The 18,124-nt window shown below is 37.2% G+C and overlaps 1 protein-coding gene across 1 annotated transcript in view; it reads left to right on the forward strand.

Moving 5' to 3' along the window:
- Positions 1–18,124, forward strand: part of LOC136039557 (AP-3 complex subunit delta-1-like) — a 206,770-nt gene that overhangs the window by 162,796 nt on the left and 25,850 nt on the right. The gene's annotated exons all lie outside the window — the stretch shown is intronic.

Genomic DNA, 18,124 nt, shown 5'->3' on the forward strand with positions numbered 1-18,124 from the left:
ATGGTATTGTATGACGGTCTCGGTGTCGCTCTTTATCGATATTCAGGAGTAGCGGTAAGCTGCTTGATCGATATTTTAAGTGGATTCATCACTACGAAACAATACATGAGTTTTACCGTTTCCTTTAATTTGGAAATTAGTAAGTTCATGGAATGAATGATATTTTGAAAACTTTGATAAATTACGAATGAGTGTCAGTCTAGTGATATCATTTGATTATCACTAAAGAAGCGTGGAGGCCAGTTTTAGATTTTGTTTCTCAGTCGATGCTGTCAATGGTTTCCATTAGATCGTCTTATAAGCTGGTGTCACTTTCTCCTGACTAGGGCAAAGCTGTTTGACTGATGGCAGCAAACTAGCAAGAACTCGTTTGACTTGGAAAACAGATTCAGGCTGCATATGAAAGGGATCAGTCTGTTGATTTTTTTCGTTAGAAGAATGGAAGCGTGGTCAATTTTCAAATGATGTGCTTTCACAGTCTATACTCTCAATGGTTTCCATTAGATCGTCTTATAAGCTGGTGTCACTTTCTCTTGACTAGGCAAAGCTGCTTGACCAATAGCAGAAAGCTGGCAAGAACTTGTTTGACTTGGAAAGCAGATCGAGGCTGCTTATGAAAGGGATCAATCTGCTGATTTTTTTCGTTAGAAGAACGGAAGCGCGGTCAATTTTCAAATGATGTTCTTTCTCAGTCTATGCTCTCAATGGTATCCATTTGGTCGTCTTATAAGCTGGTCTCACTTTCGATTGACTAGCGCAAAGCTGCTTGATCAGTAGCAGCAAGCTGGCAAGAACTTGTTTGACTTGGAAAGCAGATGCAGGCTGCTTGTGACAGGGATCAATCTGATAATTTCTTTCGTTAGGAGAATGGAAGCGCGGTCAATTTTCAAATGATGTGCTATCTCAGTCTATACTCTCAATGGTTTCCATTAGATCGTCTTATAAGCTGGTGTCACTTTCTCCTGACTAGGGCAAAGCTGTTTGACTGATGGCAGCAAACTGGCAAGAACTCGTTTGACTTGGAAAGCAGATCCAGGTTGCTTATGAAAGGGATCAGTCTGCTGATTTTTTTCGTTAGAAGAATGGAAGCGCGGTCAATGTTCAAATGATGTGCTTTCTCAGTCTATACTCTCAATGGTTTCCATTAGATCGTCTTATAAGCTGGTGTCACTTTCTCTTGACTAGGCAAAGCTGCTTGACCAATAGCAGAAAGCTGGCAAGAACTTGTTTGACTTGGAAAGCAGATCGAGGCTGCTTATGAAAGGGATCAATCTGCTGATTTTTTCGTTAGAAGAACGGAAGCGCGGTCAATTTTCAAATGATGTGCTTTCTCAGTCTATGCTCTCAATAGTATCCATTTGGTCGTCTTATAAGCTGTTCTAACTTTCTATTGACTAGCGCAAAGCTGCTTGATCAGTAGCAGCAAGCTGGCAAGAACTTGTTTGACTTGGAAAGCAGATGCAGGCTGCTTGTGAAAGGGATCAATCTGCTAATTTCTTTCGTTAGGAGAATGGAAGTGCGGTCAATTTTCAGATGATGTTCTTTCTCAGTCTATACTCTCAATGGTTTCCATTTGATCGTCTTATAAGCTGGTGTCACTTTCTCCTGACTAGGGCAAAGCTGTTTGACTGATTGCAGCAAACTGGCAAGAACTCGTATGACTTGGAAAGCAGATACAGGCTGCTTATGAAAGGGATCAGTCTGCTGATTTTTTTCGTTAGAAGAATGGAAGCGCGGTCAATTTTCGAATGATGTGCTTTCTCAGTCTATACTCTCAATGGTTTCCATTAGATCGTCTTATAAGCTGGTGTCACTTTCTCTTGACTAGGCAAAGCTGCTTGATCAATAGCAGAAAGCTGGCAAGAACTTTTTTGACTTGGAAAGCAGATCGAGGCTGCTTATGAAATGGATCAATCTGCTGATTTTTTTGTTAGAAGAACCCGGAAGCGCGGTCAATTTTCAAATGATGTGCTTTCTCAGTCTATGCTCTCAAGGGTATCCATTTGGTCGTCTTATAAGCTGGTCTCACTTTTTATTGACTAGCGCAAAGCTGCTTGATCAGTAGCAGCAAGCTGGCAAGAACTTGTTTGACCTGGAAAACAGATGCAGGCTGCTTGTGAAAGGGATCAATCTGCTAATTTCTTTTGTTAGGAGAATGGAAGTGCGGTCAATTTTTAAATGATCTGGTTCCTCTGTTGATGCTCTCAATGGTTTCAGTTTTAGATTGTGTTTCTCAGTCGATGCTGTCAATGGTTTCTGTTAGATCGTCTTATAAGCTGGTGTCACTTTCTCCTGACTAGGGCAAAGCTGTTTGAATGATTGCAGCAAACTGGCAAGAACTCGTTTGACTTGGAAAGCAGATCCAGGCTGCTTATGAAAGGGATCAGTCTGCTGATTTTTTTTCGTTAGAAGAATGGAAGCGCAGTCAATTTTCAAATGATGTGCTTTCTCAGTCTATACTCTCAATGGTTTCCATTAGATCGTCTTATAAGCTGGTGTCACTTTCTCCTGACTAGGGCAAAGCTGTTTGACTGATTGCAGCAAACTGGCAAGAACTCGTTTGACTTGGAAAGCAGATTTAGGCTGCTTATGAAAGGGATCAATCTGCTGATTTTTTTTCGTTAGAAGAACGGAAGCCCGGTCAATTTTCAAATGATGTGCTTTCTCAGTCTATGCTCTCAATGGTATCCATTTGGTCGTCTTATAAGCTGGTCTCACTTTCTATTGACTAGCGCAAAACTGCTTGATCATTAGCAGCAAGCTGGCAAGAACTTGTTTGACTTGGAAAGCAGATGCAGGCTACTTGTGAAAGGGATCAATCTTCTGATTTTTTTCGTTAGAAGAACGGAAGCGCGGTCAATTTTCAAATGATGTGCTTTCACAGTCTATGCTCTCAATGGTTTTCATTAGATCATCTTATAAGCTGGTGTCAATTTCTCTTGACTGGGCAAAGCTGCTTGACCAATAGCAGAAAGCTGGCAAGAACTTGTTTGACTTGGAAAGCAGATCGAGGCTGCTTATGAAAGGGATCAATCTGCTGATTTTTTTCGTTAGAAGAACGGAAGCGCGTTCAATTTTCAAATGATGTGCTTTCTCGGTCTATGCTCTCAATAGTATCCATTTGGTCGTCTTATAAGCTGGTCTGACTTTCTATTGACTAGCGCAAAGCTGCTTGATCAGTAGCAGCGAGCTGGCAAGAACTTGTTTGACTTGGAAAGCAGATGCAGGCTGCTTGTGAAAGGGATCAATCTGGTAATTTCGTTCGTTAGGAGAATGGAAGTGCGGTCAATTATCAGATGATGTTCTTTCTCAGTCTATGCTCTCAATGGTTTCCATTTGATCGTCTTATAAGCTGGTGTCACTTTCTCCTGACCAGGGCAAAGCTTTTTGAGTGATTGCAGCAAACTGGCAAGAACTCGTTTGACTTGGAAAGCAGATCCAGGCTGCTTATGAAAGGGATCAGTCTGCTGATTTTTTTCGTTAGAAGAATGGAAGCGCGGTCAATTTTCAAATGATGTGCTTTCTCAGTCTATACTCTCAATGGTTTCCATTAGATCGTCTTATAAGCTGGTGTTACTTTCTCTTGACTAGGCAAAGCTGCTTGACCAATAGCAGAAAGCTGGTAAGAACTTGTTTGACTTGGAAAGCAGATCGAGGCTGCTTATGAAAGGGATCAATCTGCTGATTTTTTTTCGTTAGAAGAACGGAAGCGCGGTCAATTTTCAAATGATGTGCTTTCTCAGTCTATACTCTCAATGGTTTCCATTAGATCGTCTTATAAGCTGGTGTTACTTTTTCTTGACTAGGCAAAGCTGCTTGACCAATAGCAGAAAGCTGGTAAGAACTTGTTTGACTTGGAAAGCAGATCGAGGCTGCTTATGAAAGGGATCAATCTGCTGATTTTTTTTCGTTAGAAGAACGGAAGCGCGGTCAATTTTCAAATGATGTGCTTTCTCGGTCTATGCTCTCAATAGTATCCATTTGGTCGTCTTATAAGCTGGTCTCATTTTCTATTGACTAGCGCAAAGCTGCTTGATCAGTAGCAGCAAGCTGGCAAGAACTTGTTTGACTTGGAAAGCAGATGCAGGCTGCTTGTGAAAGGGACCAATCTGCTAATTTCTTTCTTTAGGAGAATGGAAGTGCGGTCAATTTTCAAATGATGTGCTTTCTCAGTCTATACTCTCAATGGTTTCCATTAGATCGTCTTATAAGCTGGTGTCACTTTCTCCTGACTAGGGCAAAGCTGTTTGACTGATTGCAGCAAACTGGCAAGAACTCGTTTGACTTGGAAAGCAGATCCTGGCTGCTTATGAAGGGGATCAGTCTGCTGATTTTTTTCGTTAGAAGAATGGAAGCGCGGTCAATTTTCAAATGATGTGCTTTCTCAGTCTATACTCTCAATGGTTTCCATTAGATCGTCTTATAAGCTGGTGTTACTTTCTCTTGACTAGGCAAAGCTGCTTGACCAATAGCAGAAAGCTGGTAAGAACTTGTTTGACTTGGAAAGCAGATCGAGGCTGCTTATGAAAGGGATCAATCTGCTGATTTTTTTTTCGTTAGAAGAACGGAAGCGCGGTCAATTTTCAAATGATGTGCTTTCTCAGTCTATGCTCTCAAGGGTATCCATTTGGTCGTCTTATAAGCTGGTCTCATTTTCTATTGACTAGCGCAAAGCTGCTTGATCAGTAGCAGCAAGCTTGCAAGAACTTGTTTGACTTGGAAAGCAGATGCAGGCTGCTTGTGAAAGGGACCAATCTGCTAATTTCTTTCTTTAGGAGAATGGAAGTGCGGTCAATTTTCAAATGATGTGCTTTCTCAGTCTATACTCTCAATGGTTTCCATTAGATCGTCTTATAAGCTGGTGTCACTTTCTCCTGACTAGGGCAAAGCTGTTTGACTGATTGCAGCAAACTGGCAAGAACTCGTTTGACTTGGAAAGCAGATTCAGGCTGCTTATGAAAGGGATCAGTCTGTTGATTTTTTTCGTTAGAAGAATGGAAGCGTGGTCAATTTTCAAATGATGTGCTTTCACAGTCTATACTCTCAATGGTTTCCATTAGATCGTCTTATAAGCTGGTGTCACTTTCTCTTGACTAGGCAAAGCTGCTTGACCAATAGCTGCAAGCTGGCAAGAACTTGTTTGACTTGGGAAGCAGATGCAGGCTGCTTATGAAAGGGTTCAATCTGCTGATTTTGTTCGTTAGGAGAATGGAAGTACGGTCAATTTTTAAATGATCTCCTTCCTCTGTTGATGCTCTCAATTGTTTGCATTTAAGTGATATTATATGCTGACGTCACTTTCTATTAACATTCTTGACTATCGGAAAGCTACTTGAGTGATATCTGCAAGCATGGAACAATTGAAAGCGGACCCACGCTGCTGGTAGAAGGAATTAACTAATATCGATCTACTAATATTTATTCACTACAAGAATGAAAATATGACCAATTTTGAAAGACTAGCTTTGTCAGCCAATTTTGAAAGACTAGCTTTGTCAGCCAAATTTGACAATGGTTTTAACTAACCGTTATTGTAAGTCGGTATCGCTTTCTATTTATATTCGGGAAGCGAATAACTGCTTGACTCATATCTACGGCCTGGGAAGAGTTCGCTAGACTTAGAAAGCAAATTGAGACTACTGGTTTAGATTGTTTTTAGCTCAAAATCCAAATTACTGTCCTCGTGACTATGAAACAATCTGTGAATTTCATTGTTTGTTTTTTTTTTTAATTGGAAATGAGAAAATTCAAGAAATGGGTAGTATTTTTGAGAACCTAACAAAACCATTATGTTGTTACTAATGCCAATTTATTGGAATAAGTTGATTATAAAAATGAAAGCCTGGTTGATTTTAAATAATTTGTTTTTTTCATTAGATGTTCACGATAGTTTTTATGAGGTGGTCTTATATGATAACTATGTTTGCCTTTCTCTCGACAGGAGTCGAACTTTGACATAACAGCCAGATATCCAGTTGTTTAGTGAAAAAATGTCGTTTTGGTAAAGTATTCGGATGGACTTCGGATCAGCTTTGAGAAAAGTGTTTCTCCAGTAGGCGAATTGATACTAAATTCAATAAAGGCTGCCTGATTCTCTCGGGTAACAGCACATAATTATTATTAATTATTTTGATGGCTATTTAAATTGGTTTTATTTTTTCCAAACAAAATTCTAGAAAGACTACAAAAAATTACTTAGTTGCAGAATCAATACTAAAATAGATACTAAGTTGAAAAAAAGTGGATAGTGTTTTGGGAATTTTCGACCTCCTCTATCGTCTTGTAAGATTTGTTTTTCGTCACCACGCCTTTCAGTCTATTCTTGCCACTCACACAAGTCGAACACAGAGCCAAAATAAGTGGAGTCCTTGTTAACAGTCTTGGAGATGCCGACTGTATCGATCAGATCTCTGCCACTGTAGCAGAACTCCAAAGACAGATGGACATCCTCAGCCATTCATGAAAGCCTTCGGCATGCAAGTAAATGTAAACAAAACCATAGTTGTGGTGATTTCTCGTCATGAGCAAGAAAATCCTCCCTCCATGTCGGTGAGATCCTCCCTCCATAATTATTGGCATAAGTAAAATCTTATTGGAAATCGGAAATTAAATTATTTGAAAATCCTCCCTCCACAATTATTGGTATAATTAAACAGTCAATTATTTTATCTACCTTAGGAACCTACTTACAGTTCACAACAGCCATATCACCGACATCAAGCATTGACTAGATCTAGCTTTAAGAGATGCTCGGAAATTTGGAAGTGGGACTACCTCTCAAGCCAACCAAGAGTCGACTTCAACAGCCTCATTGTGCCGATCTCTCTGAATTAAAATTAATGGGCATATAAAATGGGCTTGGGCATATCAAAAGAATGGCCCCTCGATATCCTCCTGAAAATAATACTTGATTGAACGAGGAAAACTATGGGTGATGTCAGTGGTGGTTCCAGTCCCTTTTGCGCTCAGTGCAAAATCTTGATTAGCACCCCTCCACCTCATGTCCTTCTATAAAATTTTCAGGCCAAATTTTAACAAAATTTGCATTTATTAACAAAAATTATTCCGTATATAAAGGGGGTTGACCTCTCTTCAACGCCTCGCTCTTTACGCTGAAGTTTGACTCTTTCTCTCAACTCTACTTTTTAAAACAATGAAAAACTTTAGCGTAAAGAGCGAGGCGTTGAGGAAGGGGTCAACCCATTTTATATACTGAATAATTCTTGTTCGTTTTAAGTTTTAATGTCGCTCCTTACTTGCAGCTTAAAAACTTGTTTTCTTTATTTAATTTCTGAACGTTTTTTAATTAATGCATGTTTTGATTTTGGCTCGCCGCACATGCATAATTACAACCATTTTTTTTGGCTAAATGGCTTTCTCATAGTTTTGATGGGACGATTTTGATAAAAGGGAGGTGAGCGAGGAGGCATAGTTGCCCTCCAATTTTTGGTTGCTTAAAAATGCAACTAGATTTTTTGTTTTGTACGAACGTCTTTGTTAATAATAAATATACGTACCTTACGAATTAACTTACGTTACGAATTTCTATATTTGCGTATTTTTATTACATATATGAGTGAGTTCGCCCCTTCGTCAATACCTCGTTCTTTACACTAAAAGTTTGAATTTTGTCCCCGATCTTTAAGAATGGCCTCTGAATCACTAAGGTTAATGACCTCTGAACAGCAAAAAAAAATACTTTAGCGTAAAGAGCAAGGTATTGTGGAGGAGATGAACCCCCTTATATTCGTAATATTTTGTGTTTGTTCTAAGTTTTGATGCTGCACTCCAGTTGAAAAAAATTATTTATTTTCTCATTTTTTTAATTTTTTTTTAATAATGCTAGAAAATCCTACACCCCCTTGATGGAAATCCTTTTCCCTCATAAAAAATCCCTCTATGGAAAGATCCTCCCACGTAACCTCCTCCCCGCGACCCACCCCCACCCCAACGTGAAAGATTCCCCCTGAAAACGTCTGTACACTTCATAATTAACAATTACTATATGTAAATTAAATTTTAAAAAAAACAAGTTTTTTTAACTGAAAGTAAGGAGCGACATTACAACTTAAAACGAACAGAAATTACTTCGTATATGAAAGGAGCTGCTTCCTGATCAACGCCTCGCTCTTTACGCTAAAGTTTGACTCTTTCTCTCAACTCTTCTTTTTAAAACAGTAAAAAACTATACAAATAAACACGGATCCGTGATTTGTCTTCTGGCAAAAAAATACAAAATTCCACATTTTTGTTGATTGAAGCTTGAAACTTCTACAGTAGGGATCTCTGATACGCTGAATCTGATGGTGTGATTTTCGTTAATATTCTATGACATTTAGGGGATGTTTCTCCCTATTTTCTAAAATAAGACAAATTTTCTCAGGCTCGTAACTTTTGATGGGTAAGACTAAACTTGATGAAACTCATATATTTAAAATCAGAATTAAAATGTAATTCTTTTGATGTAACTATTGGTATCAAAACTCCGTTTTTTAGAGTTTCAGTTACTATTCAGCCGGGTCGCTCCTTACTACAGTTCGTTACCACGAACTGTTTCTCTCCGGATGCTTAAGCCAAACCTTAGGATTGTGAAAAAAAATGGCAATCGCATCGTAAAAGACTGCTATAGTGACTTTTAAACCACTTAGCAAGATAATAAGAAAATAGTAAACGATTCAAGTAATTGCCTGTATTCTAGTTTGTCTTAACTAATTAAGGAGTCAAGAAACTCTTCAAGAACGGAGAGTAATAATGTAACCGCTAAAAGTTTGTCTAATCAATTGAAAGTGAAATGAAATTAACTTTCATCAAAAGGGGATAATTGTCATGAAAATGTGTGGGCGGAGTTTGAAGATTTGTAATTATATTAAAGATGTTTCTGATCTTGTAAGTTTGTGGCATAGTTATCACGAAGATATTATTGAAAAATATTATTAGTCCCCTAAGTTAAGGGGATCATAATTTAAACCAGTTGCTTATCTCAGCAACGGACTAATCCAATAAAAAATAGTCTTAATCCAATAAAAAGAAAAAGTTACAAATCATCGCCAACCAAGAAGTCATTTCTGTCATTATTTTTTGCTATTTTTTATTAAGTAGTGGTTTTTACGTGTTATCCTGACCACACTCGAGAAATGAAGTTAGGTTAATCATAATGAAATATACCTAAATATGATGAAAATATAATTCTTAGTTACTGAATTATGGAAACTACAACTAAGAATTATGGAAAGTAAGCCGCCCGGAACACATTATACTAAATACCTAACCTAACCATCTCTATATATTGAATATTTTATTATAATATACCTGCATAGTAGTTTATCCCGCTCAGGCTAAGCTGATTATCTGAGATTGCACTCAGAGAACCGGTTTTAAACAGATCAAATTTCCTGAGTGTGGTCGGTATGACACGTAAGATGCGCATTTTTATTATGGTTTTTATTTATTATATATTTATTATTATTATATATTATATTTTTTTATATATATATTACTATATATTATATCTTATATATATATATATATATATATATATATATATATATATATATATATATATATATATATATATAACATACTAGTTATATATATATATTTGGGTGTTGGGGTGGCGCTAAGTGCCACCCCAACACCTAGTTGGTGGGGGCGCTTCGCACAGCCCCAAACCCCCCGCGCGCGTAAGTCGTTACGCGCCATTGTAAATGTGTCCCTGTGTCCCACCAGTGAATATAGATATATACATATATATATATATATATATATATATATATATATATATATATATATATATATATATATATATATATATATATATATATTCGTAAAACTTGCGAATATACTACATTCTTGGCTGTCCCATTGTCTGTGCATATAAATAGATTGTCAGGTTTACCGACTCTTGAACATGCAACATATAATTGTCCATGGGAAAAACAATCTGTATTCAGATCTATACCTCATTATTCTAATGATTGCCCTTGAGCTTTGTTGATGGTGATTGCTAATTGAACATTCCCTGTGTCCCCGTCGTCATTTATATATCCCCCTGTGCCCCCCGGCGTCCCCGTTGTTGTTGTTTCCCTGTGTCCCGGTGTCCCAGTCTGCAATTTCTCTTTGAGTGTCGTGGTCGTCATTTATATTCTCTGTGTCCTGGTGTCCCGGTCGTCATTTTTGTCCCGGTCGTCATTTGTGTTCTGGTGTCCCGGTCTGTAATTTATCTTTGAGTGTCCTGGTCGTCATTTATATTCCCTGAGTCCCGGTCGTCATTTGTGTCCCGGTGCTTTGTTGATGGTGATTGCTAATCGAACATTTCTTGTGTCCCGGTCGCTCTCTCTTTGAGTGTCCCGGTCGTCATTTATATTCCCTACTAGCTGTTAGGGTGGCGCTTCGCGCCACCCCAACACCTAGTTCGTGGGGCGCTTCGCACCCCCCCAAGCCCCCCCGTATGCGTAAGTCGTTACGCGCCATTGTAGTTGTGTACCTGTGTCCAACCTGTGAATAGAGATAGATATATATATATATATATACATGTTGCATTTAAATAGATTGTCAGGTTTACTGACTCTTGAACATGCGAAATATAATTGTCCATGGGAAAAACAATCCGTATTCAGATCTATACCTCATTATTCTAATGATGTGTCCCTGTGTCCTGGTCGTCATTTGTGTCCCGGTGTCCCGGTTGTCATTTGTGTCCCGGTGTCCCGTCTGTAATTTATATCCGAACAATCCCTGTCCCTGTGTCCCGGTCGTCATTTATATTCCCTGTGTCCCGGTCGTGATTTGTGTCCGGGTGTCCCAGTCTGTAATTTCTCTTTGAGGTTCCCGGTCGTCATTTATATTCCCTGTGTCCCGGTCGTCATTTGTGTCTTGGTGTCCCGGTATGTAATTTCTTCAGTTGACAAACATGACGTCAGTCGACAAACAACTTCATGACGCATATAGCTCAATCCTTATAATGACGTCAGTCGACAAACATGACGTCAGTCGACACACAAACATGACGTCACTCGACACACACACACACACACACACACACACACAGACAACTTATTTGTATATATATAGATGTCCCGGTCGTCATTTGTGTCCCGATGTCCCGGTCTCTAATTTCGTCAGTCGACAAACATGACGTCAGTCGACACACAAACATGACGTCACTCGACACACAGACAACTTTTTTTTATATATATAGATAGATATATATGTTATATTATGATATATTATATTATATTTATTATTGTATTATATTTTTTATTTATTATATTTGTATCTTTGCTACCTTTGCTTAACTGTTTAATTTATATAATTTTTTACTATCAGCGCGAATAAGCAGTGCAGCCATTCAAAATCTAAATTAACTAACTTCACTTTCAAGTTTTCGAGACTGAGCCGAGACCTATCTAATGATTCTTTCACACTGTGTCATAGACCCTTTCATACTAGCATAACTTAAGCCTGTAAGTTACGATATGTAATCTTATGGAACAAACTCTTTTCGTAACACAGGCAGTAGTGAATCGTACTCCACTTAGAATTTTACGCCACGCACAAACGGTTTTATGGAGGGACAGAGGGGTCATTTGCCCTGGGTGCAGAAATCTTAGGGGTGCAAAATTTTAAATGAATTATCTTTACGGTTATGATCATCTTGTAATTTTGAAGTTCTATTTTATTAAAATAAATTAGAGGGCGCATTTAATCCTTCTCAAGAACGATTAAGGCCCCAAAGATGTAAAAAAAAAAAGGTTAAATAAACATGGAAAATTACGTATACTTTTAGAAGAATATTTCCAACCAATAAAATATACTCAAACAAATGACCAAACACGGAATAAAACCTTAATTTTTTCATCAAATCCTTGATAGTTAGCTAGTAGAACCTCAGTTACCTAGGTAGTATTATTAGTAAAGATGGTGGGTGCTATGAAGAGGTTAGAAGTAGAATAACCAAGACCCAAAATGTTTTTTCACATTTAAAAATAAGTTTGGAAGAATGGGAAGATAAGTCTGCGAATCAAGATTAGAATTTTGGAAGCTACAGTGATGACAATGGTCAAGTAGGGTTTTGAAGAATGGGCGCTCCAAAAAACGGAGGAGGATTTGCTAGATGTTCTCCAGAGAAATTGGCTACGGATTATTTCGGGTACCCGACTGACTGGCCGTATTTCAAATAGTAGGCTGTACGAAAAGTACGGTGCAATCCCACTTTCTAGGGCTATAGTGAGAGAAAGGACGAGATGACCAGGACACGTTTTACGGATGAAGGATGACGGATTGCCAAAGAGTGTCCTTCTCGGCTATCCTTCTTGGACCAAACGAAAAGCAGGTCGTCCCATGATGGGGTGTGAGGATGTTGTAAGGAAAGATTTAAAACAAATAGAAACTTCTTTAGAAGGTGTAAAGAGGGAGGCTTTGGATATATTTTAATGGAAGGGGTGTGCATAGCTGTGATGGCCTCGGGCGGCTTGATTCTAGGGTGAGTTGTTCGTAGAAGTAGTAGTAAATCGTGGGTATATATTATATATCCAAAATAATCCAATTATATTATATTACCCAATATATTATATTATTTGTAATCCAATTATAATATTATATTATATTTATTATATTATTAAATAATTATATTAAAATATAAAATAATTATATTATAAATGATTATTATTAAAATATATATTATATTATAATTATTATATCAAATAATTATGTTATATTATATTATAATCCAAAAGAGCAACATCCTCAGCTCTGCCTGGGTTTTATGAAGCAGATCAGTTTGGCAACTGAAACACTCAACACTTGAGCAAATAATAAAAAGAGTTTGACTTTAGGTCTGATGGATCTGATCAATTTTGCTTTAAAATTGATTATCTCATTTGATACGCAGGCTATAGTTTTCAAATTTAAGCCGTTTCCCGCCATCCTTACCAAATTGGTCAACTAACAATTTCACCAACAGTTGTGTTTTTATGAACTTACAAAAAAAGGGTTTGCTAACATTGTTTTTCTTTAACAAAGCGAACCGTTGTCGCAGATTTTAAGCGTAAAATTCAAAAACCGGTATTGCGGCCAAGATGGATTGTTAGTTTCTGTGCTGTAAATGATGACAATCCATGACGAATAAATTTTCTTACAGTAAGCCATTTTTTTTTATTGATTTTGTATAAATATATTCAGACCTGACTAGCCACGGAAGCTATAAGCATGATGTTCGCCATGTTTGCCAATTTCCTCTCCGATTATTACGTTTTTGTGCATTCGTTAAGAAGAATTTTTGTTGATTGGCAAATGTACATCGGGGAAAAATCTCGTTTCCAGCAATAGGTGCAACCTAGTAAAGTGCTGACCACAGCCCTTAGTAACCGAAAATTAAAAACTTGCGCTTAAATAAATTTTAAAATGCCAAAGATTCGCCATTTGATGGTGAATCCAGTAGTTGTTAACCACGTTAAGCTTAAAAGAAAACATCAATGACAAAAAAAAAGTTGAATTTTGAAAAGAAGCCACAAACCCTCGAAAACGGTAGTGAATCGAAATTAAGTATGCAATTAGAATTGCCATACTCAGAAAATTTTTCCAGAGATTTGTACCCCTCCATCGTAAAAATTGAAGAAAATCACATTTTAGCTTGGATAGCACTGACCATGGATGTTACCAGAGAGCCCCGAGGTCAGGGCCGTATTCAAGGAAGGGTCCGACCCCCCTCTCTGAAATGTTTGTCCGACTCGTAAAAACATAACAAAAATGAATATAAACAAATTTGTGGGGCGTTTTTTTCAAGTTTTTTTTTGTACCCCTCCTCCTCCTAAATTTTTTTTGTAAAACCCCTCCCCGAATACAATCCTGGATACGACCCTGCCCAGGCTCAGTGATTTCTCCGCTGAAATTGAAAGTTTTACGAATTTCCAGGGGCTTCTTATTCAAAATATTCAAAAATGCGTTGTTTTTACCTCCCCCCCCCCCCGAAAACAAAATCCTGCGTAGGAGCTTAGCACTGATGTTACATTTTTCATTTCTTTTTATGAGACATGACTGTGTTTAGTGCAAATAAAATTATTTCTATTTAATTGCGTCCCAGTAAATTTAAATTTAGTAAATTTTGTTAAATTTATTTGCGGCCCGGCTAGGTTTGTGCTTCCAAGTCTGATACTAAGATAAGGAACAACAAAGTTGTATTGTTTTGAGGATAATTTATTTACATTTCAATAGGTTTTTCCCCCGTAAACTAAAGCCGTAATTAATTTGGAAAGACACGCATTGTACAAAATTTATTTTACATACGCTACTTTTAGATATGTCTACCTGATAAGATACAACTGTTTAATACTGTTATTTATTTTCTGGAAAAATATTTATGGTGTTCACGTTGTCAATAACAGCTTGAAAAAAAAAACCACGAGTAAAAAAAAGTCAGTGATTGAAGTAGTTAATACACTGTCAGAACCAGGAACTCTCGTCTGGAGTCTTCATGTCTCTTGGCATTAAAATGGCTATTTTGATTAAACCAATGATCAAGAGTGATACATTTCCTTGGGCAAGGATCGGTATTTGTATCATATACTACTACTACTAGTAACTCACTGCAGCACCAAGTCGCCTGAGGCCAACACAGCTATGCATGCTCCTCCTCCAACCTAATTTGTTCAAGGCGTCCCTCTTTACTCCCTCCCAGGAAGTTCCCATTTCCTTTAAATCTATATTTATGACATCCTACCAACCCAGACAAGGACAACCTGTAGCCCCAGCCCCAGACGGTTGGCCAAAAAGGACAATTTTTGACCATCTGAAATCCTTCATCCGCACAACATGGCCTATCCATCTCAACCTTTCTCTCATTATAGCCCTAGATAGTGGGATTGAACCACATTGTTCATACAATCTCTTGTTTGAAATGCAGTCAGTCAGTCGGGTACCCAAAACACTTCGTAGGCAATTTCTCTGGAAAAACCCCTTATCTAATGTTCAAGTTTTTAACCTAATGTATAGTTTCAACAATTTCTTCTGTCGACGTTTCTTTGCAAACAAATTTGAGCTATACATTTACAAATTAAGGGGGGAAGGGGGTAAAGTACCTCTGTAGTTTTTATAATTTAGTTAATAAAGTAATATACTTTCATCATATTTTTTGATATTTCATTAGGATTGAGCGTCAGAGAAATATACCTGCTAGGCTTTACCCCAGCCCCTCCTAATGTGTAAATATATAGCCCAAATTTGTTTCTAAAGTATTAAATTTTAGTATTATTTTGGTATATTTCATTAAGGTTGAGCATCAGTGAAACGTATATGATACAATATTAGGTAGGGGGTATTTGATACAAGTACCCTACAATGCCCTAATTATGTGATGCTGAAGATCAGTTCTGATTCTGAGATAAGCAAAAGAAAATTACATTGTTTTTTAGAGTGATTTTGTTTTAAATTTACCGGTTTTTCTCCTTTAAACTAAAGCTGAAATTAATTTGGGTAGACACGTATTTATTTATTTGTACGTGCTACTTTTAGATGTGGCTGCTTTCATTAGATACAACTGCTGGACACTGTTATTTATTTTTGAGGAAAATATATATGGTGTTTACATTGTCAGTAACGGCTCGGATTTTGCACAAAGGCTCAAGATTTTGCACAAGAAGAAAAAATCAATAAAAAAAAGGAGAAAAAATCAGTAAATGAAATAGTCATCCCCTGATCTGTTTGTTTATAATCGGGTGTGGATTTTAGATGTTAATCTTATGGTAACGGCTTTTAAATCATTGTCGAATACCAGAGGACTGAACTTCGCTCGTTGAAGCTAATTTAAGACACAAAAACGGTTTCCGACGGCATTTCTTCTGGAAAATTCTCCCCGTGGAAATGTTATCCTCGCATACCCTGATTCCCGCGAGAAAAAAATATTTTGTGTATTTTTGTACATTTAGTTTCATAGGTTTCAGTGTAGTCGATTAGTAAATGGATGCCTTGAACTATATGCTCTATAAATTAAGAGATGGCAAACTTACTTTACTAAAAATCTCTCTATTTTATTTTAATAAAAAGTGATTTTCATTAAATTTCTTTGACTTTTATGGGATGTTTCGCCCCTTTTTAGCAGGCTCGTCTATTCTCAAACTCGTAGTCTTTAATGGGCAATACTAAGCTAAATGAATCTTATATATATTTGGAACCAGCAGAATAAATAAATTTCTTTTATTTATCTGTTTATATCAAAATTCCGTTTTTTAGTTTCGTTTACTATTGAGCGGCGGCGCTCCTTACTTACAGTTCGTTGCCACGAACTATTTGACAAACATACTTTACTAAAAATTCAGCTCAAAATAACAGTATTTTTAGTTGAATATCACTTTCAAAATACACTTAACCTAATCATTCGACCAGCAAGATTCAATTGACCTGCAAGTTGTCTTGTAGTAAAGAATAGTAATGATGTGATTGATATTCACTCACCCTTGTCTTGCTATCTACCTTCGTTTTGACAGTTTTTCCGTTAGTAGGTCCTTAGTTTTTATATCAAACAGTTCGTGGTAACGAACTGTAGTAAGGAGCGACCCGGCTCAATAGTAAACGAAACTCTAAAAAACGGAATTGCTAAAAGATATATCAAAAGAATCGAATTTTTATGCTGATTTTAAATATATAAGTTTCATCAAATTTAGTCTTTGTCATAAAAAATTACGAGCCTGAGAAAATTTGCCTTATTTCGGGAAATAGGGGGAAACACCCCCTAAAAGTCATAGCCCCTAAAAATGAAAAAAACACCCCCTAAAAATGAAAATCACACCATCGCATTCAGCGTATCAGAGAACCCTATAGAAAAAATTTCAAGGTCCAATCTACAAAAATGTGGGGTTTCGTATTTTTTGCCATAAGACAAATCACGGGTGCGTGTTTATTTGTTTGTTTGTTGTTTTTTTTCCGAGGGGTCATCGTATCAATCAAGTGGTCCTAGAGTGTTGCAAGAGGGCTCATTCTAACGGAAATGAAAAGTTCTAGTGCCCTTTTTAAGTGACCAAAAAAATTGGAGGGCACCTAGGCCCCCTCCCACGCTCATTTTTTTCCCAAAGTCAACGGATCAAAATTTTGAGATAGCCATTTTGTTCCGCATAGTCGAAAACCATCATAACTATGTCTTTGGGGATGACTTACCCCCCCCCCCACAGTCCCTGGGGGAGGGGCTGCAAGTTACAAACTTTGACCAATGATTACATACAGTAATGGTTATTGGGAAGTGTACCGACGTTTTCAGGGGGATTTTTTTGGTTTGGGTGTGGGGTTCAGGGGAGGGGGCTATATGGGAGGATCTTTCCTTGGAAGATTATTTCATGGGGGAAGAGAAATTCAATGAAAAGGGCGCTGGATTTTCTAGCATAACTATAAAAAAAAACAATGAAAATATAAACATGAAAAAGTTTTTTTCAATTGAAAGTAAGGAGAAGCATTAAAACTTAAAACGAACAGAGATTATTACGCATATGAGGGGTTCGGGGTTAGCATAAAGAGCGAGGTATTTAGGAGGAGATAAATACTTCGCTCTTTATGCTAAATTATTTTTAGTAATTTCAACTATTTATTCTACGCCATTTCTGATTCAGGGTCATTTTTAAAGATTTGGAACGAAACTTAAGATTTAGTGTGAAGAGCAAGGTATTAACGAGGGGACAAACCCCCTCATATATATAATCAAAAATATAAGAATATAAAAGTTTGTTACGTAAGTTAATTCTTAACATACGTGTATTTTTTACTAATAAAAACGTTCGTTAAAAATTAAAAGTTTTAGTTGCCTTTTTAAGTAACCGAAAATTGGAGGGCAACTAGGCCTCCTTCCCCGCCCCTTATTTCTCAAAATCGTCTGATCAAAACTAAGAGAAAGCCATTTAGCCAAAAAAAGAATTAATATGCAAATTTCATTTTAATAATTTACGTATGGAGAGCCAAAATCAGACATGCATTAATCCAAAAACTTTCAGAAATTAAATAAAAAAAACAAGTTTTTTGAAATGAAAGTAAGGAGCGACATTAAAACTTAATACGAACAGAAATTACGCCGTATATGAAAGGGGCTTTTCCTCCTCGACACCCCGCTCCTTGCGCTAAAGTTTGATTCTTTCTCAGAACTCTACTT

Source organism: Artemia franciscana, chromosome 19 (genome assembly GCF_032884065.1).
Source record: "Artemia franciscana chromosome 19, ASM3288406v1, whole genome shotgun sequence".
Lineage (NCBI taxonomy): Eukaryota > Metazoa > Arthropoda > Branchiopoda > Anostraca > Artemiidae > Artemia > Artemia franciscana.